Genomic DNA, 22,109 nt, shown 5'->3' with positions numbered 1-22,109 from the left:
TGTTTCTTTGCTGTACATTCTATGTAAATGGTATATAAATCTCTCCAATACATGAAATTAAACGCTGAGGTCTGACTTACACACTGTAATTCATTGTAGATCTGCACATTTCCCTCTCTCTTGCAATCCGCAGGCTTTTAAAAAAGCAAGATTTGGTGTCATGCAACTTCCTGATCTAAACAACCTCCTGATTTAATGCGTCTCCTATCCCACTCAGTGCTATCTTGGCGGTGTCCTGCACTGTAGGCCTTGGCCCGTCACTCGGGATCAATATAAAAATAACCAGAGTTCCAACTTAAACATAAAAACATAAGAAACAGGAGCAGGAGTAGGCCATACGGCCCCTCAAGCCTGCTCCGCCATTTAATATGATCGTGGCTGATCCGATCATGGACTCAGTTCCACTTCCCTGCCCGCTCCCCATGACCCCTATTCCCTTATCGGTTAAGAACACTGTCATCATCATCATCACAGGTGGTCCCTCGAAGCGAGGATGACTTGCTTCCACGCAAAAAAAGGGATGAGTTCACAGGTGTTTCAATGAAGGACCTAATATTCCAGATCCCGAACGACATCCTGAAGGGTGGAAGATGCCTGTGCGTGGATTTTTTTAACGTGGGGTGACCGTTGCACACCAGTCACCACACGGGCTTGACAGAGCTAGGTCTTGGTCCAGTGGCAAGGGTTAACCAGGACGACTGGAGACCAGCTCTGCTGCACGGACCTAGTGCGCACACATATCGCAGTGTGGGCTGGGCCCGTGCTGCCCCTGGGCCCTCGCCTCTCCTGGGCCCCGCTCACTTCCCTCTACGGACTCTTGCTGCTCCTTCGCCCCTCCTGCTGTGCCTGCCCGCACTGCAATCAGCGACCTGGCTTCACAGCCGTTGCCCTCCTGCAGCAGCACGCACTGCTCCCTGCAGTGGTATACCGCCGCACGCTGCTCCCTCCAATGGCCCCGGCCTGCTGATGGTTTTACAGGCCAGGACCGCGCTGATTTCCAGGCTCACGCACGCGCGCACACGCACACACACACACGCACACAGAGAAACGCGCACACACGCAAACAGACACAGAGAAACACACACACACACAGAAACACAATAATTTAAAGCATCCTCTAACCATAAGCAGGCACCACTTGAGGTCTTGAATATTCAGTACGGAACGTTGCTCAATGGCCGGACAGAGATTTTAATAATCCCTCCCTACTGCCCACACACAAAGATATTCACAGAACACAAAGAAAGGCAGCGAGAAATCGGAAATAAAAATGATAATTGCAGAAAGGCACGGCAGCTGGGTTGGACAGTGTCACAGGCCAGTTATGTTTCTGGTCACCTGGTGTGGTTCGGTGTGAAATGCTGTTTGATTTACCCTGTAAGTGCATTAGTAAAGAAGCAGTAGCAGGACATTTGGAAAACTGCTTCTTTGATAATGGACTCCAACATTTTCCCAACCACAGATGTTAGGCTAACTGGTCTATAGTTTCCTGCTTTTTGTCTGCCTCCTTTCTTAAATAGGGGCATTACATTTTCAGTTTTCCAATCTGCTGGGACCTCCCCAGAATCCAGGGAATTTTGGTAAATTATAACCAATGCATCCACTATCTTTGCCGCTACTTCTCTTAAGACCCTAGGATGCAAGCCATCAGGGGGTTTAGGGGATTTATCCGCTTTTAGTCCCACTATCTTACTGAGTACCACCTCCTTAGTGATCTGTCATTGAGCTACAGTACGCGGACGACATCTGCGTCTGCGCACATTTTGAGGCTGAACTCCAGGATATAGTCGACGTATTTACTGAGGCATACAAAAGCATGAGCTTTACGCTAAACATCCGTAAGACAAAGGTCCTCCACCAGCCTGTCCTAGCTGCACAGCACTGTCCTCCAGTCAGCAAGATCCACGGCGCGGTCCTGGACAACAGTGACCACTTCCCATACCTCGGGAGCCTCTTAACAAAAGCAGACATTGATGAGGAGATTCAACACCTGCGCCAGTGCAGCTTTTGGCTGCCTGAGGAAAAGAGTGTTCGAAGACCAGGCCCTCAAATCTACCACCAAGCCCATGGTCTACAGGGCTGTAGTAATACCCACCCTCCAGTATGGTTCAGAGACATGGACCATGTGCAGTAGACACCTCAGGTCACTGGAGATATATCACCAACGATGTCTCCGCAAGATCCTACAAATCCCCTGGGAGGACAGACGCACCAACGTTAGCGTCCTCGACCATGCCAACATCCCCAGAATTGAAGCACTGACCACACTCGATCAGCTTCGCTGGGCAGGCCACATCGTTCACATGCCAGACACGAGACTCCCAAAGCAAGTGCTTTATGTGGAGCTCCTTCACGGCAAACGAGCCAAAGGTGGGCAGAGGAAACGTTACAGGGACACCCTCAAAGCCTCCCTGATAAAGTGCAACATCCCCACTGACACCTGGGAGTCCCTGGCCAAAGACCGCTCTAAATGGAGGAACTGTATCCGGGAGGGCGCTGAGCACCTCGAGTCTCATCGCCGAGAGCGTGCAGAAACCAAGCGCAGGCAGCGGAAAGAGCGTGCGGCAAACCAGTCCCACCTGTGACAGAGTCTGTAGCTCTCGTATTGGACTGTTCAGCCACCAAAGAACTCACTTCAGGTGTGGAAGCAAGTCTTCCTCGATCCTGAGGGACTGCCTATGATGATGATGATTGTGATTGTTATTGTTATTGTATTAAGTTCCTCCCCCCCTATAGCCCCTTAACTATCCACTGTCGGAATACTGTTAGTATCCTCTACCGTAAAGACTGATACAAAATATTTGTTCAGAGTTTCTGCCATCTCCATGTTCCCCATCACTAATTCCTCGGTCTCGTCCTCTAAGAGACCAACATTTACTTTAGCCACTCTTCTCCTTTTTATATGCCTATAGAGACTCTTGTTATCTGTTTTTATATTTTGTGCTAGTTTACTTTCATAGTCTATCTTCTCTTTCTTAATCATTTTTTAGTCATTCTTTGCTGCCTTTTAAAAGCTTCCCAGTCTTCTGTCCTCCCACTAGTTTTGGCCACTTTGTATGCCCTTGTTTTTAATTGGATACCATCCTTTATTTCTTTAATTAGCCACAGATCTCTTACACCCGTTCCTCCTCACTGAAATATATTTTTCTTGAGAGTTGTGAAACATCTCCTTAAATGTACACCACTGTTCATCAACCGTCCGACACTTTAATCTATTTTCCCAGTCCACTTTAGCCAACTCTGCCCTCATACATAGAAACATAGAAAATAGGTGCAGGAGTAGGCCATTCAGCCCTTCTAGCCTGCACCGCCATTCAATGAGTTCATGGCTGAACATGAAACTTCAGTACCCCATTCCTGCTTTCTCGCCATACCCCTTGATCCCCCGGGTAATAAGGACTTCATCTAACTCCCTTTTGAATATATTTAGTGAATTGGCCTCAACTACTTTCTGTGGTAGAGAATTCCACAGGTTCACCACTCTCTGGGTGAAGAAGTTTCTCCTCATCTCGGTCCTAAATGGCTTACCCATTATCCTTAGACTGTGACCCCTGGTTCTGGACTTCCCCAACATTGGGAACATTCTTCCTGCATCTAACCTGTCCAAACCCGTCAGAATTTTAAACGTTTCTATGAGGTCCCCTCTCATTCTTCTGAACTCCAGTGAATACAAGCCCAGTTGATCCAGTCTTTCTTGATAGGTCAGTCCCACCATCCCGGGAATCAGTCTGGTGAATCTTTGCTGCACTCCCTCAATAGCAAGAATGTCCTTCCTCAAGTTAGGAGACCAAAACTGTACACAATACTCCAGGTGTGGCCTCACCAAGGCCCTGTACAACTGTAGCAACACCTCCCTGCCCCTGTACTCAAATCCTCTCGCTATGAAGGCCAACATGCCATTTGCTTTCTTAACCGCCTGCTGTACCTGCATGCCAACCTTCAATGACTGATGTACCATGACACCCAGGTCTCTTTGCACCTTCCCTTTTCCTAATCTGTCACCATTCAGATAATAGTCTGTCTCGCTGTTTTTACCACCAAAGTGGATAACCTCACGTTTATCCACATTATACTTCATCTGCCATGCATTTGCCCACTCACCTAACCTATCCAAGTCACTCTGCAGCCTCATAGCATCCTCCTCGCAGCGCACACTGCCACCCAACTTAGTGTCATCCGCAAATTTGGAGATACTACATTTAATCCCTTCGTCTAAATCATTAATGTACAGTGTAAACAGCTGGGGCCCCAGCACAGAACCTTGCGGTACCCCACTAGTCACTGCCTGCCATTCTGAAAAGTACCCATTTACTCCTACTCTTTGCTTCCTGTCTGACAACCAGTTCTCAATCCACGTCAGCACACTACCCCCAATCCCATGTGCTTTAACTTTGCACATTAATCTCCTGTGTGGGACCTTGTCGAAAGCCTTCTGAAAGTCCAAATATACCACATCAACTGGTTCTCCTTTGTCCACTTTACTGGAAACATCCTCAAAAAATTCCAGAAGATTTGTCAAGCATGATTTCCCTTTCACAAATCCATGCTGACTTGGACCTATCATGTCACCATTTTCCAAATGCGCTGCTATGACATCCTTAACAATTGATTCCATCATTTTACCCACTACTGAGGTCAGGCTGACCTGTCTATATTCCCTGTTTTCTCTCTCCCTCCTTTTTTAAAAAGTGGGGTTACATTGGCTACCCTCCACTCGATAGGAACTGATCCAGAGTCAATGGAATGTTGGAAAATGACTGTCAATGCATCCGCTATTTCCAAGGCCACCTTCATAGTCTCCTTTATTTAAGCTCCTTTAGTACGCTGGCTCGAGATCCAACTTTCTCACCCTCCATCTGAATTTGAAATTCAATCATGCTATGATCACTCATTCCGAGGGGATCCTTTACTAGGAGATTGATTATTAATCCTGTCTCATTACACAGGACCAGATCTAAGATAACCTGCCCGCTGGTTGGTTCCGTTACATACTGCTCAAGGAACACGTCCCTTATGCATTCTATGAACTCTTCCTCAAGGCTCCCCTGACCAATTCGATTTGTCCAATCAATATGGAGGTTAAAATCACCCATGATTATTGCTGTTCCCTTTTTACAAGCCCCCACTATTTCACGATTTATGCTCCAACCAACAGAGTTGCTACTGTTAGGGGGCCTATAGACTGCGCCCACTCGTGACGTGGTTCCCTCATTATTCCTTATCTCCATCTGAACTGTTTCAACTTCCTGAACATTTGAGCCAATATTGTTTCTCACTATTGCAGTGATTCCATCCTTTATCAATAGAGCTACCCCACCTCCTTTTCCTTTCTGTCTGTCCTTCCGGATTGTCAAATACCCCTGAATATTTAATTCCCAGTCCTGGTCACCTTGCAACCACGTCTCTGTAATGGCTATCAGATCAGACCCATTTGTATCTATTTGTTGCAAAGGGGATGGAGTATAGAAACATAGAAACATAGAAAATAGGTGCAGGAGCAGGCCATTCAGCCCTTCTAGCCTGCACCGCCATTCAATGAGTTCATGGCTGAACATGAAACTTCAGTACCCCCTTCCTGCTTTCTCGCCATAACCCTTGATCCCCCGAGTAGTAAGGACTTCATCTAACTCCCTTTTGAATATATTTAGTGAATTGGCCTCAACTACTTTCTGTGGTAGAGAATTCCACAGGTTCACCACTCTCTGGGTGAAGAAGCTTCTCCTCATCTCGGTCCTAAATGGCTTACCCCTTATCCTCAGACTGTGACCCCTGGTTCTGGACTTCCCCAACATTGGGAACATTCTTTCTGCATCTAACCTGTCTAAACCCGTCAGAATTTTAAACGTTTCTATGAGGTCCCCTCTCATTCTTCTGAACTCCAGTGAATACAATCCCAATTGATCCAATCTTTCTTGATAGGTCAGTCCCGCCATCCCGCCAAGCAGGGAACTGGCTAAAGCTATACAGGGTATGGGTGAGGCCACACCTGGAATACTGCGTGCAGTTTTGGTTTCCATATTTACAAAAGGATATTCTTGCTTTGGAGGCAGTTCAGAGAAGGTTCACTCGGTTGATTCCAGAGATGAGGGGGTTGACTTATGAGGAAAGATTGAGTAGGTTGGGCCTCTACTCATTGGAATTCAGAAGAATGAAAGGTGATCTTATCGAAACGTATAAGATTATGAGGGGGCTTGACAAGGTGGATGCAGAGAGGATGTTTCCACTGATGGGGGAGACTAGAACTAGGGGGCATGATCTTAGAATAAGGGGCCACCCATTTAAAACTGAGATGAGGAGGAATTTCTTCTCTCAGAGGGTTGTAAATCTGTGGAATTCTCTGCCCCAGAAAACTGTGGAGGCTGGGTCATTGAATATATTTAAGGCGGAGATAGACAGATTTTTGAGCGATAAGGGAGTAAAGGGTTATGGGGAGCGAGCGGGGAAGTGGAGCTGAGTCCATGATCAGATCCGCCATGATCTTATAAATGGCGGAGCAGGCTCGAGGGGCTGTATGGCCTACTCCTGCTCCTATTTCTTATGTTCTTATGAGATGTTAAACTGAGGTACCATCTGCTCTCTCAGGTGGATGTAGGCGGTATTTGAAGAGGAGCGGTGGAGTTCTCCCCGGTGTCCTGGCCAATCTTTATCCCACAATTAACATCACAAAAAAAAGAACCAGATGATCAGGCCATTATTTAATTGGTGCTCGAGACCTTGCTGTGCACAATAATCTGCCTTAATAATATACCCAATCATCATAGGCAGTCCTTTGGAATCGAGGAAGACTTGCTTCCACTCTAAAAATGAGTCCTGGTGGTTGAACAGTCCAATACGAGAACCACAGTCCCTGTCACAGGTGGGACAGCTATTCGTTGAGGGAAGGGGTGGGTGGGACTGGTTTGCCGCACGCTCCTTCCGCTGCCTGCGCTTGATTTCTGCATGCTCTCGGCGATGAGACTCGAGGTGCTCAGCGCCCTCCCGGATGCACTTCCTCCACTTAGGGCGGTCTTTGGCCAGGGACTCCCAGGTGTCGGTGGGGATGTTGCACTTTATCAGGGAGGCTTTGAGGGTGTCCTTGTAACGTTTTCTCTGCCCACCTTTGGCTCGCTTGCCATGAAGGAGTTCCGAGTAGCGCGCCTTTTTACAACAGTAAATGTCCTACTTTTAACGGTGACTACACTGCAAAGGTACTTCACTGGCTGTGAAGTGCTTTGGGACATTCCGAGGTTGTGAAAGGCGCGATATAAATGCAACTGTTGACCTTCATTAAGAGCCTCACAGCCCAACACGACCCTGCCGTCATCCAAGATCTGCACATACTCATGTTACCACAGAGTTCACTCAGTAGAAGTCCGCGGTAAGAATCCCGATAAGATTTCTCCCCCCGCCTCGCCCAGAGATGCTGGGGCCAGATGTAGTGCCTCTGGTTGTGATCAACTGCTTAACACAGGGCAGGGAGCCCAGTCGGAAGATCTGGAACCCATCAAGCCACTGAAGATCACCACATCTGTGCCATCAAGCGCCATAGTTTTATGAGACAGACAAGAGGGCAGTGGGAAAGAAAACCCTTCTCACCACTCCCTCCCACCCGAACCGTCAGCTCAACGAACCAGCAAACAAACTTCAGCGAGTTAGCGCTGATTTAAGAAGCAGGCCAGAGTAAGCAATGCGTTGAGTTTTTTTCTTAACCGAGCTCAAGTCAGCTCGTCTTATCCAACCATGGAATTCAGAATATCGGATCAGTTCTGCTCTCTGGAGATGGAACAGAATAAAAACACTGTGCCAACAAACACATTCCTGCTACAACAAGCTTGACCTTAATCATCAGCCTACCCTCGGTACATGCAAATCTTTTCTCTCACCGGGAACACATCCAGTTTCCCCTTCAACTTGTAACCAGGATGGTATGTTGCCTCCCTGGTGCAAGGGTCAAGGATGTCTCGGAGCGGGTGCAGGACATTCTGAAATGGGAGGGAGAACAGCCAGTTGTCGTGGTGCACATTGGTACCAACGACATAGGTAAAAAAAAAGGGATGAGGTCCTACGAAAAGAATTTAAGGAGCGAGGAGCTAAATTAAAAAGTAGGACCTCAAAAGTAGTAATCTCGGGATTGCTACCAGTGCCACGTGCTAGTCAGAGTAGGAATCGCAGGATAGCGCAGATGAATACGTGGCTTGAGCAGTGGTGCAGCAGGGAGGGATTCAAATTCCTGGGGCATTGGAACCGGTTCTGGGGGAGGTGGGACCAGTACAAACCGGACGGTCTGCACCTGGGCAGGACCGGAACCAATGTCCTAGGGGGAGTGTTTGCTAGAGCTGTTGGGGAGGAGTTAAACTAATATTGCAGGGGGATGGGAACCTATGCAGGGAGACAGAGGCAGACAAAAATGAGGCAAAAGCAAAAGACAGAAAGGAGATGAGGAAAAGTGGAGGGCAGAGAAACCCAAGGCAAAGAACAAAAAGGGCCACTGTACAGCAAAATTCTAAAAGGACAAAGGGTGTTAAAAAAGCAAGCCTGAAGGCTTTGTGTCTTAATGCAAGGAGTATCCGCAATAAGGTGGATGAATTAACTGTGCAAATAGATGTTAACAAATATGATGTGATTGGGATTACGGAGACGTGGCTCCAGGATGATCAGGGCTGGGAACTCAACATCCAGGGGTATTCAACATTCAGGAAGGATAGAATAAAAGGAAAAGGAGGTGGGGTAGCATTGCTGGTTAAAGAGGAGATTAATGCAATAGTTAGGAAAGACATTAGCTTGGATGATGTGGAATCTATATGGGTAGAGCTGCAGAACACTAAAGGGCAAAAAACGTTAGTGGGAGTTGTGTACAGACCTCCAAACAGTAGTAGTGATGTTGGGGAGGGCATCAAACAGGAAATTAGGAGTGCATGCAATAAAGGTGCAGCAGTTATAATGGGTGACTTTAATATGCACATAGATTGGGCTAGCCAAACTGGAAGCAATACAGTAGAGGAGGATTTCCTGGAGTGCATAAGGGATGGTTTTCTAGACCAATATGTCGAGGAACCAACTAGGGGGGAGGCCATCTTAGACTGGGTGTTGTGTAATGAGAGAGGATTGATTAGCAATCTCATTGTGCGAGGCCCCTTGGGGAGGAGTGACCATAATATGGTGGAATTCTGCATTAGGATGGAGAATTAAACAGTTAATTCAGAGACCATGGTCCAGAACTTAAAGAAGGGTAATTTTGAAGGTATGAGGCGTGAATTGGCTAAGATAGATTGGCGAATGATACTTAAGAGGTTGACTGTGGATGGGCAATGGCAGACATTGAGAGACCGCATGGATGAACTACAACAATTATTCATTCCTGTTTGGCGTAAAAATAAAAAAGGGAAGGTGGCTCAACCGTGGCTATCTAGGGAAATCAGGGATAGTATTAAAGCCAAGGAAGTGGCATACAAATTGGCCAGAAATAGCAGCGAACCTGGGGACTGGGAGAAATTTAGAACTCAGCAGAGGAGGACAAAGGGTTTGATTAGGGCAGGGAAAATGGAGTACGAGAAGAAGCTTGCAGGGAACATTAAGGTGGATTGCAAAAGTTTCTATAGATATGTAAAGAGAAAAAGGTTAGTAAAGACTAACGTAGGTCCCCTGCAGTCAGAATCAGGGGAAGTCATAACGGGGAACAAAGAAATGGCAGACCAATTGAACAAGTATTTTGGTTCAGTATTCACGAAGGAGGACACAAACAACCTTCCGGATATAAAAGGGGTCAGAGGGTCTAGTAAGGAGGAGGAACTGAGGGAAATCTTTATTAGTCGGGAAATTGTGTTGGGGAAATTGATGGGATTGAAGGCCGATAAATCCCCAGGGCCTGATGGACTGCATCCCAGTGTACTTAAGGAGGTGGCCTTGGAAATAGCGGATGCATTGACAGTCATTTTCCAACATTCCATTGACTCTGGATCAGTTCCTATGGAGTGGAGGGTAGCCAATGTAACCCCACTTTTTAAAAAAGGAGGGAGAGAGAAAGCAGGGAATTATAGACCGGTCAGCCTGACCTCAGTAGTGGGTAAAATGGTGGAATCAATTATTAAGGATATCATAGCAGCGCATTTGGAAAATGGTGACATGATAGGTCCAAGTCAGCATGGATTTGTGAAAGGGAGATCATGCTTGACAAATCTTCTGGAATTTTTTGAGGATGTTTCCAGTAAAGTGGACAAAGGAGAACCAGTTGATGTGATATATTTGGACTTTCAGAAGGCTTTCGACAAGGTCCCACACAGGAGATTAATGTGCAAAGTTAAAGCACATGGGATTGGGGGTAGTGTGCTGACGTGGATTGAGAACTGGTTGTCAGACAGGAAGCAAAGAGTAGGAGTAAATGGGTACTTTTCAGGATGGCAGGCAGTGACTAGTGGGGTACCGCAAGGTTCTGTGCTGGGGCCCCAGCTGTTTACATTGTACATTAATGATTTAGACGAGGGGATTAAATGTAGTATCTCCAAATTTGCGGATGACACTAAGTTGGGTGGCAGTGTGAGTTGCGAGGAGGATGCTATGAGGCTGCAGAGTGACTTGGATAAGTTAGGTGAGTGGGCAAATGCGTGGCAGATGAAGTATAATGTGGATAAATGTGAGGTTATCCACTTTGGTGGAAAAAACAGAGAGACAGACCATTATCTGAATGGTGACAGATTAGGAAAAGGGAAGGTGCAACGAGACCTGGGTGTCATGGTATATCAGTCATTGAAGGTTGGCATGCAGGTACAGCAGGCGGTTAAGAAAGCAAATGGCATGTTGGCCTTCATAGCGAGGGGATTTGAGTACAGGGGCAGGGAGGTGTTGCTACAGTTGTACAGGGCCTTGGTGAGGCCACACCTGGAGTATTGTGTACAGTTTTGGTCTCCTAACTTGAGGAAGGACATTCTTGCTATTGAGGGAGTGCAGCGAAGATTCACCGGACTGATTCCCGGGATGGTGGGACTGACCTATCAAGAAAGACTGGATCAACTGGGCTTATATTCACTGGAGTTCAGAAGAGTGAGAGGGGACCTCATAGAAACGTTTAAAATTCTGACGGGTTTGGACAGGTTGGATGCAGGAAGAATGTTCCCAATGTTGGGGAAGTCCAGAACCAGGGGTCACAGTCTAAGGATAAGGGGTAAGCCATTTAGGACCGAGATGAGGAGAAACTTCTTCACCCAGAGAGTGGTGAACCTGTGGAATTCTCTACCACAGAAAGTAGTTGAGGCCAATTCACTAAATATATTCAAAAGGGAGTTAGATGAAGTCCTTACTACTCGGGGGATCAAGGGGTATGGCGAGAAAGCAGGAAGGGGGTACTGAAGTTTCATGTTCAGCCATGAACTCATTGAATGGCGGTGCAGGCTAGAAGGGCTGAATGGCCTACTCCTGCACCTATTTTCTATGTTTCTATGTCTGCTTCAACACACGCAGGATAAAAATCAGAGGCAGCGATAGCCAAATGGCAGAAATATTAATTAATTACTTCACTTCAGTCTTGACCAGAGAGAGATCTCATCGGGAGATGCGATTACAAATGAAATAAGAGCATTTAAAATAAAGAGGAGAAATATTAAACAAACTAATCAAACTCAACCTGGCCTGGATGGATTACACCCACGCATTTTAAAAGAATCTAGGGAAGAATTGGCAGAGCCAATATTGCACATATTTAATAATTCAAACATAATGGGCCAGAAATTGTGACGTCCTGGGTCCGTACAGAGTTTCTACCATTGGAAAAGCTGGTTTTCAGCGCTGAAAACTGGCTTTTCCAGAGCTTGACAGATCGTAGCCAGATCAGGAGCGAGGACATTTGCACGGGCAAGATTCCCGATATTTACGCATACCTTGCCCAGCAAATGTCCTCAAAACTCTTGCGCCTGACAAAAGCAGGCGTATAGCCTACTTTTACAAGCGCAAGTGTTTTAAAACACACAAACATATATTAAAATAAAGTTATGAAAACATATTTTATTGTTTAAAAACCCTCCCCACTACGGTAAGTTTATTTTAAGGCATAACTTTTTTTTTTAAATCGGGAAAAAAATTTTTAAATATAAGACATTAATAACTTTAATTTAAATGAATCTTAAATATGTAGTGTATAGTTTCTATTTTTTTTTATTAGTGTTGTGTGTTTGGTGGGGGGGGGGGGGGAGGGTTAACTCCAACTTAAGAGTTCCCGTTATTATGAATAAGAAAATACTGTACCTTGATTGGCTGCCCAGAGCCATGTGACTCCAGCTCCAGTTTACGGATGTCTCTACGAGCACGCGCTGCGACGCGCAGGGAGAGGAGGCCTGTGGACACGGATCTCAAGCGGGCGCAGCTGCTTCAAGTAGGTGCGCATTTTTTCTCTAAAATCGAGTCGAACGCCCGCGGGAAGGATTTCTGGGTCAATACCTTTTTTTTTAAGAAGGGAGATAGAACATGTCCAGGGAACTATGAAGAGGTAATGGAAAGAGTAGACGAGGGTAATGCAGATGATGTCATTTATCTAGATTTCCAAAAGACCTTTGATAAGGTACTAATGAATAAGGTCAGAAAATGCAGTCATCATCATCATCATAGCCAAGTTGGTAGCAATACGGTGGAGGAGGATTTCCTGGAGTGTATTCGGGATGGTTTTCTAGACCAATATGTCGAGGAACCAACTAGAGAGCTGGCCATCTTCGACTGGGGGTTGTGTAATGAAATCGAAGAAGAACTGCTTCCACTCTAAAAGTTCTCAGATGGTGGTACAGTCCAATATGGGAATTACAGTCTCTGTCACAGGTGGGACAGATAGTCGTTGAACAGGTTTGCCGTACGCTCCTTCCACTGCCTGCGCTTGATTTCTGCATGCTCGCAGCGACGAGATTCGAGGTGCTCAGCGCCCTCCCGGATGCACTTCCTCCACTTAGGGCGATCTTGGGCCAGAGAGTCCCAGGTGTCGGTGAGGATGTTGCACTTTATCAGGGAGGCTTTGAGGGTGTCCCTTGTAACGTTTCCTCTGCCCACCTCGAGCTCGTTTGCTGTGTAAGAGTTCCGAGTATAGCGCTTGCTTTGGAATCTCGTATCTGGCTTGCGGACGATGTGGTCCGCCCAGCGGAGCTGGTCGAGTGTGGTCAGTGCTTCAACGCTGGAGATGTTGGTGAGCCTGTCCTTCCAGGGGATTTGCAGGATCTTGCGGAGGCAGCGCTGGTGGTATTTCTCCAGCGCTTTGAGGTGTCTACTGTATATAGTCCACGTTCCTGAGCCATATAGGAGGGCAGGTATCACTACTGCCCTGTAGACTATAAACTTGATGCCAGATTTAAGGTCCTGGTCTTCAAACACTCTCTTTCTCAGGCAGAGTCAGGGGACAAGTAGCAGAATGGATCGCTAGCTGGATTCAAGACAGAAAGCAGAGGTAAAGGGTAGCTATTCAGTGTGGCAGAAGGTGGGCAGTGGTGTTCCACAAGGATCAGTGCTGGGACCACTGCTGTTCACAATTTATATTAACAATTTATATTTTGGAATCAAAAACACAATTTCTAAATTTTCGGATGACACCAAATTGAGGGGATAGTCAATACTGAGGAGGACTGCAACAAGTTACAGGAGGACATTAATAAACTTGCAGAATGGGCATATAATTGGCAAATGAAATTCAACACAGATAAATGTGAGGTGTTACATGTTGCTCGGAAGAATAGGGAGGTCACTTATTATTTGGAATGTAAAAATCTAAATGAGGTAGAAGAGCAAAGGAATCTGGGAGTACACATACACAAATCGCTAAAGGTTGTGACACAGGTTAGTTAACAAGGCCGTTAATAAAAGCAAACCAAGCACTCGGGTTTATTTCTAGAGGGATAGAATTGAAAAACAGTGAAGTTATGCTAAACCTGTATCGAACCTTGCTTAGACCACACATGGAGCACTGCGTATAGTTCTGGTCGCCATATTATAAAAAGGATATGGAGGCACTCGAGAGGGTGCAAAAAAGATTTACCAGGATGATACCAGAAATGTGAGGTTATACTTATCAGGCGAGAATGAACAGGCTGGGTCTCTTTTCTCTTGAAAAAAAGGCGGCTGAGGGGTGACCTGAAAGAGGTCGTTAAAATTATGAAAGGTTTTGATAGAGTGGATACAGAGAGAATGTTTCTAATTGTGGGAAAGAGCAAAATTAGATGCCATCAATTTAAGATCGTCACCAAGAAATCCAGTAGGGAATTCAGGAGAAACTTCTTTACCCAGAGAGTGGTGAGAATGAGGAACTCGCTACCACAGGGAGTGGTTGAAGCGAATAGTATCGATGGATTTAAGGAAAGGCATATGGGGGAGAAGGAAATAGAGGGTTATGCTGATCGATTTACATGAGGAAAGACAGGAGGCTTGATTGGAGCCTAAACACTGGTATGGACTGGTTGGGCCGAATGGCCTGTTTCTGTGTTGTATATCCTGTGTAACCCTATGTAACATTCTTGCCTGATAACTTACACCTCACTCATTATGTGGTGAGATCTAACCTGCTTGGGGATGCGTAGGGCAGGTAAGCAGAGTCTGTTTGGGATTGAGATCCCTCCAAGGCATCATGCCTGGTCAAGGGCCAAGGACTGAGCACTTGCTGGCAGCCAGCTGTACCTCTGTGCTTCCCACGCTCCGCTCCACTCTCAATCCCATCAACACTTGGACCTCATTTTAATAATTCATTCTCAGGGTGTGCCGTCACTGGTAAGATCCGTCTTTCGGATGAGACGTTAAACCGAGGCTCCGTCTGCTCTCTCAGGTGGACGTAAAAGATCCACAATTGGAAGACGAGCAGGGGAGTTCTCCCCGGTGTCCTGGCCAGCATTTATCCCTCAATCAACGTCACTAGAACAGTTTATCTGGCCATTATCACGTTGCTGTTTGTGGAAGCTTGCTGTGCGCTAATTAGCTGCCGCGTTTCCTCCATTGCAACAGTGACTGCACTCCAAAAGTACTTTAATGGGACATCTTGAGGTGGTCAAAGGCACGATATAAACTTAAGTGTTTCTTTAAGTCTTTTATTTATTGCCCATCCCTAATTGGCACGAGTGCTGGGCCTGCTACCTGAATCACTGTGGTCTTTTGTAGCGGTTTGATGCAACGGAGTGTCTTGCCAGACCATTCCAGAGGACAGTTAACAGTCAACCACATTGCTGTGGGTCTGGAGTCAGATATCAGCCCAGCCCGGGTAAGGATGACATGCTTAGTTAAGGGAATAAGGGGTTATGGGGAGAGGGCAGGGAAGTGGACCTGAGTCCATGATTAGATCAGCCATGATCGTACTAAATGGCGGAGCAAGCTCGAAGGGCCGTATGGCCTACTCCTGCTCCTATTTCTTACGTTACTTAAGAACATAAGAAATAGGAGCAGGAGTAGGCCATATGGCCCCTCGAGCCTGCTCCGACATTCAATAAGACCATGGCTGATCTGATCATGGACTCAGCTCCACTTCCCTGCCCGCTCCCCATAACCCCTTATACCCTTATCGTTTTAAGAAATGTATTCAATGTCCCAGCTTCCACAGCTCTCTGAGGCAGCGAATTCCACAGATTTACAACCCTCAATTTCTCCTCCTGTTTTAACTGTGTGGCCCCTTATTCTAAGATCGTGCCCTCGAGTTCTTGTCTTCCCCATCAAAGAAAACATCCTCTCTGCATCCACCTTGTCAAGCCCCCTCATAATCTTATACGTTTCGATAAGATCGCCTCTCATTCTTCTGAATTCCAATGAGTAGAGGCCCAACCTACTCAACCTTTCCTCATAAGTCAACCCCCTCATCCCCGGAATCAACCGAGTGAACCTTCTCTGAACTGCCTCCAAAGCAAGTATATCCTTTCGTAAATATGGAAACCAAAACTGCACGCAGTATTCCAGTTGTGGCCTCACCAATACCATATACAGCTGTAGTAAGTCTTCCCTGCTTTTATACTCCATCCCCTTTGCAATAAAAGCCAAGATACCATTGGCCTTCCTGATCACTTGCTGTACCTGCATACTATCCTTTTGTGTTTCATGCACAAGTTCCCCCAGGTCCCGCTGAACTGCGGCACTTTGCAATCTTTCTCCATTTGATTAACTTGCTCTTTGATTTTTTTCTGCCAAAGTGCATGACCTCACACTTTCCAACATTATACTCCATCTGCCAAATTTTTGCCCACTTAGCCTGTCTGTGTCCTTTTGCAGATTTTTTGTGTCCTCCTCACACATTGCTTTTCCTCCCATCTTTGTATCGTCAGCAAATCTGGCTACATTGCATTCGGTCCCTTCTTCCAAGTCGTTAATATAGATTGTAAATAGTTGGGGTCCCAGCACTGATCCCTGCGGTACCCCACTAGTTACTGGTTGCCAACCAGAGAATGAACCATTTATCCCTACTCTCTGTTCATTAGCCAATCCTCTATCCATGCTACTATATTACCCCCAACCCCATGAACTTTTATCTTGTGCAGTAACCTTTTATGTGGTACCTTGTCAAATACCTTCTGGAAGTCCAAATACACCACATCCACTGGTTCCCCTTTATCCACCCTGTTCGTTACAGCCTCAAAGAACTCCAGCAAATTTGTCAAACATGACTTCCCCTTCATAAATCCATGCCGTCTCTGCCTGACTGAATTTTGCTTTTCCAAATGTCCTGCTACTACTTCTTTAATAATGGACATCAACATCTTCCCAACCACAGATGTTAGGCTAACTGGTCTATAGTTTCCTGCTTTTTGTCTGCCTCCTTTTTTTAAATAGAGGCGTTACATTTGCAGTTTTCCAATCTGCTGGGACCTCCCCAGAATCCAGGGAATTTTGGCAAATTACAACCAATGCATCCGCAATCCCTGCCGACTTATGCTTCCGTCCCTAAAGGGCATTAGTGAACCAGATGGGTGTTTACAACAATAACGTGTATTTATATAGCGCCTTTAACATAGTGAAACATCCCGAGGCGCTTCACAGGGGCGTTATGAGACAATAAATTTGACACCGAGCCACATAATGAGAAATTTGGGCAGGTGACCAAAAGCTGGGTCAAAGAGGTAGGTTTTAAGGAGCGTCTTAAAGGAGGAAAGAAAGGAGGAGAGGTTTAGGGAGGGAGTTCCAGAGCTTGGGGCCCAGGCAACAGAAGGCACAGCCACCGATGGTTGAGCGATTATAATCAAGGATGCACAAGAGAGCAGAATTAGAAGAGCGCAGAGATCTCGGGGGGGGGCTGGAGGAGATTTTTTATGACAATCCATCAGCTCCATGGTCACTTTTACCAGCTTTTTTACGTCCTGATTTTTTTTAAACTGAATTCATATTCTCAAACCGGTATGGTGGGATTTAAACACTCATACACTGGATTACTAGTCCAGTTACATAATCAAAAAGGGGTACAATGGTATAGTGGTTATGCTACTGGACTAGTAATCTGGAGAACGGGAACTCAAATCTACCATCGCAACTGGAATTCATTCATTTTTAAATCAGGAAAAGTGACCATGAAGCTGTTGGGAGTGTCGTAAAAACCCAGCTGGTTCACCAATGTCCTTCAGGGAAGGATAGCTGCCCTCCAGGGATTGTCCTGTGAGGAGAGATTGATGGTCTAAGAGTTTAGAAGAATGATAGATGATCTAATTGAAACATACAACATTCTTACAGGGCTTGCTTGACAGGGTAGATGCAGGGAGTCTCGAACCAGGGGTCACAGTCTCAGAATAAGGGGTCGTCCATTTAGGACTGAGATGAGGAGAAATGTCTTCACTCAGGGGGTGTGAATCTTTGGAATTCTCTGCCCCAGAGGGCTGTGGAGGTTCAGTCTTTGAGTATAGTCAAGGCAGAGATCGATAGATTTTTGGATATTAGGAAATCAAGAGATATGGGGACAGTGCAGGAAAGTGGAGTTGAGGTAGAAGATCAGCCACGATCTTACTGAATGGCGGAGCAGGCTCGAGGAGCCGAATGGCCGACTCCTGCTCCTAATTCTTATATTCTTACCTGGTGTGGGCCTACACGAGACTCTAATTCCATACCAACGTGGTTGACTTCAATTGCCTGCTGAAGTGGCCCAGCAAGACACTCAGTTGTTATTAAGCCACAACCAGCGGTTGAAGGAGGTGGCCCATCACCACCTTCTCAGAGCAACGAGGGCCTCGCCAGCGATACCCACACCCCGCAGATGAATTTTTTTTTGTTCCCCTCTGGTTCTTATGCCACACGTTGCTGCCATAGGGGCAAATCTGCAATCCCGGGCTCGCATTTGGAAGTTGCGTTTTTGGGGGATTGTAACCGCTGTAAACTCACTCCCCGCACCTCATATTTCTCATCATCTCTCCTAAAGGCACTGCTCAGTAACGCGCTTACAGCTCACATCGCGCCGTAGTGCTTAGTCTCCAGTCGTCTTGGACTCTCTTGCCATTGGGCCAAGACCTCGCTTTGCCAAGCCCGTATGGTAGCTAGTGTGCAACGGCCACCCCACGTTAAAAGAACTTACACATAGGCATCTTTCACCACTTTTAGAGTGGAAGCAAGTCTTCCTCGATTTCGAGGGACTGCCTATGATGATGATGACACCCCCATGGTCCGATTCACCTGGTTCAGGAGCGGGAGCGGCAGTTCGGGAGATCCATAACTGGGCGCGGCCGTCGGAGGAGACCATAGGAGCGGGCGCAGCAGTTCAGGAGACCCATAAAAGGGCACGGCCGTCGGAGACGACCATAGGAGCGGGCGTAGCAGTTCAGGAGACCCATAAAAGGGCACGGCCGTCGGAGACGACCATAGGAGCGGGCGTAGCAGTTCAGGAGACCCATAAAAGGGCACGGCCGTCAGAGACGACCATAGGAGCGGGCGTAGCAGTTCAGGAGACCCATAAAAGGGCGCGGCCGTCGGAAGAGTTCGGGAGACCCATAAAAGGGCGCGGCCGTCGGAGGAGCCAGCTGGTGCAGAGGCAGAAGGTAAACAAAGAAGTAAAAAGAAATCGAAGTGTGAAATCACAGCCAAGCGGGTAAGTGATTGCCTGGTGGATTGGTAAGTATTTAATCTTTTTCTTTTACTTTTTTTTAATCAGTAGGAAACCTTTGGCATTGTTGCCAAATTAAGTTAATCTAAGTCATGGCAGGAGAGCCCAGACCTGTATCATGCTCCTCCTGTGCTATGTGGGAAATTAAGGACACTTCCAAGTGTTGGTCACACCGCAGGTAAAGGTTACACAGGCAGATAGGGAATAGGTGACCATCAGGCAGAACAGGAGTAGGAAGGTAGCGCAGGAGTCCCCTGCGGTCATCTCCCTGCAAAACAGATATACCGTTTTGAATACTGTTGGGGGAGATGGCTCATCAGGGGAAGGCAGCAGCAGCCAAGTTCATGGCACCGTGGGTGGCTCTGCTGTACAGGAGGGCAGGAAAAAGAGTGGGAAAGCTATAGCGATACGGGATTCTTTTGTAAGGGGAATAGAGAGACGTTTCTGCGGCCGCAAGTGAGACTCCAGGATGGTATGTTGCCTCCCTGGTGCAAGGGTCAAGGATGTCTCGGAGCGGCTGCAGGGCATTCTGGAGGGGGAGGGTGAACAGCCAGTTGTCGTGGTGCATATAGGTACCAAGGATATAAGTAAAAAACGGGATGAGGTCCTACAAGCTGAATTTAGGGAGCTAGGAGTTAAATTAAAAAGTAGGACCTCAAAAGCTAGTAATCTCAGGATTGCTACCAATGCCATGTGCTAGTCAGAGTAGAAATAGCAGGATAGTTAAGATGAATACGTGGCTTGAGGAATGATGCAAGAGGGAGGGATTCAAATTCCTGGGACATTGGAACCAGTTCTGGGGAAGGTGCGACCAATACAAACAGGACGGTCTGCACCATTAGTGAAGATTGATGTAGGTCCCTTGCAGTCAGAATCAGATGAATTTATAATAGGGAACAAAGAAATGGCAGACCAACTGAACAAATACTTTGGTTGTGTCTTCACAAAGGAAAACAAAAATAACCTTCCAGAAATACTAGGGGACCAAGGATCAAGCAAGAAGGAGGAACTGAAGGAAATCCTTATTAGTCAGGAAACTGTTAGGGAAATTGATGGGATTGAAGGCCGATAAATCCCCAGGGCCTTATAGTCTGCATCCCAGAGTACTTAAGGAAGTGGCCCAAGAAATAGTGGATGCATTGGTGGTCATTTTCCAACATTCTATAGACTCTGGATCAGTTCCTATGGATTGGAGGGTAGCTAATGTAACCTCACTTTTTAAAAAAGGAGGGAGAGAGTAAACAGGGAATTATAGACCGGTTAGCCTGACATCGGTGGGGAAAATGTTGGAATCAATTATTAAAGATTGAATAGCAGCGCATTTGGAAAGCAGTGACAGGATCGGTCCAAGTCAGCATGGATTTATGAAAGGGAAATCATGCTTGACAAATCTTCTAGATTTTTTTTTTAGGATGTAACTAGTAGAGTGGACAAGGGAGAACCAGTGGATGTGGTGTATTTGGACTTTCAAAAGACTTTTGACAAGGTCCCACACAAGAGATTAGTGTGCAAAAGTAAAGCACATGGATTTGGGAGTAATGTATTAACGTGGAAAGGGAACTGGTTGGCAGACAGGAAGCAGAGAGTCGGGATAAACGTGTCCTTATCAAAATGGCAGGCAGTGAATACTGGGGTCTCGCAGGGTTTAGTGCTGGGACCCCAGCTATTTACAATATACATTAATGATTTGGGTGAAGGAATTGAATGTAATATCTCCAAGTTTGCAGATGACATTAAGCTGGATGGCAGTGTGAGCTGTGAGGAGGACACTAAGAGGCTGAAGGGTGACTTGGACAGGTTAGGTGAGTGGGCAAATGCATGGCAGATACAGTATAATATGGATAAATGTGAGGTTATCCACCTTGGTGGCAAAAACAGGAAGGCAGAATATTATCTGAATGGTGACAGATTAGGAAAAGGGGAGGTGCAACGAGACCTGGGTATTATAATACATCAGTCATTGAAAGTTGGCATGCAGGTACAGCAGGCAGTGAAGAAGGCAAATGGCATGTTGGCCTTCATAGCGAGGGGATTTGAGTATAGGAGCAGGGAGGTCTTACTGCAGTTGTACAGGGCCTTGGTGAGGCTACACCTTGAATATTGTGTAGAGTTTTGGTCTCCTAATCTGAGGAAGGACATTCTTGCTATTGAGGCAGTGCAGCGAAGATTCACCAGACTGATTCCTAGGATGGCAGGACTGACATATGAAGAAAGACTGGATCGACTAGGCTTATATTCACTGGAATTTAGAAGAATGAGAGGGGATCTCATAGAAGCGTATAAAATTCTGACGGGACTGGACAGGTTAGATGCAGGAAGAATGTTCCCGATGTTGGGGAAGTTCAGAACCAGGGGTCACAGTCTAAGGATAAGAGGTAAGCCATTTAGGACCGAGATGAGGAAAAACTTCTTCACTCAGAGAATTGTGAGCCTGTGGAATTCTCTACCACAGAAAGTTGTTGATGCCAGTTGATTGGATATATTTGCCAGTTGATTGGATATATTCAAGAGGAAGTTAGATGTGGCCCTTACGGATAAAGGGGTATGGAGAGAAAGCAGGAATGGGGTACTGAAGTTGCATGATCAGCCATGATCATATTGAATGGTGGTGCAGGCTCGAAGGTCCGAATGGCCTACTCCTACACCTATTTTCTGTTTCTATGTTTCTATGAATGGGAGGAGACAATGGAGGAGGATGCCTGTGCATATCTGGCAGCAGATAGTTTGGACCTTTAGTTCTGTTGTCTCGGTTGTGCAATGTCACTGTCGTCAGTCAACAGCTGCGGGCCGTATACTGTTAAGACTTGGTCAACCTAATTAACCACTAGGCAGCTGGTCCACAGGATACACTAAGGAGCAGTCTCCTGCCTGACCTTTCAGCACTGTAAATAAGAGGAAGAATTTAGACTGTGCAGTGCCACACAAGAGCAGGGTACATCAAACTGTGGGGTCCGAGCTCCCCGCATTGTCTGCGGGAGATAGGTGAACTGGCTGCGGTGGTATCGAGCAGCAAGGCCCTGGCTTCAGCCACTGGTGAGTTAGTTGATCTCAACAGGCCACTACATAGTCAAGTGTCCATAATTGACCTCGGCATCCCGGATAAGGAGGGGAGGGTGGGGGG

The 22,109-nt window shown here is 46.5% G+C and overlaps 1 protein-coding gene across 3 annotated transcripts in view; it reads right to left on the bottom strand.

Moving 5' to 3' along the window:
• ttc33 (tetratricopeptide repeat domain 33) overlaps nucleotides 1-22,109 on the bottom strand; it is a 117,423-nt gene that overhangs the window by 47,758 nt on the left and 47,556 nt on the right. The gene's annotated exons all lie outside the window — the stretch shown is intronic.

The sequence above is a fragment of the Pristiophorus japonicus genome, chromosome 1 (genome assembly GCF_044704955.1).
Source record: "Pristiophorus japonicus isolate sPriJap1 chromosome 1, sPriJap1.hap1, whole genome shotgun sequence".
Classification (NCBI taxonomy): Eukaryota; Metazoa; Chordata; class Chondrichthyes; family Pristiophoridae; genus Pristiophorus; species Pristiophorus japonicus.
Note: the sequence above shows the minus strand (reverse complement) of the source record. Positions and strands in the feature narration are given on the sequence as shown.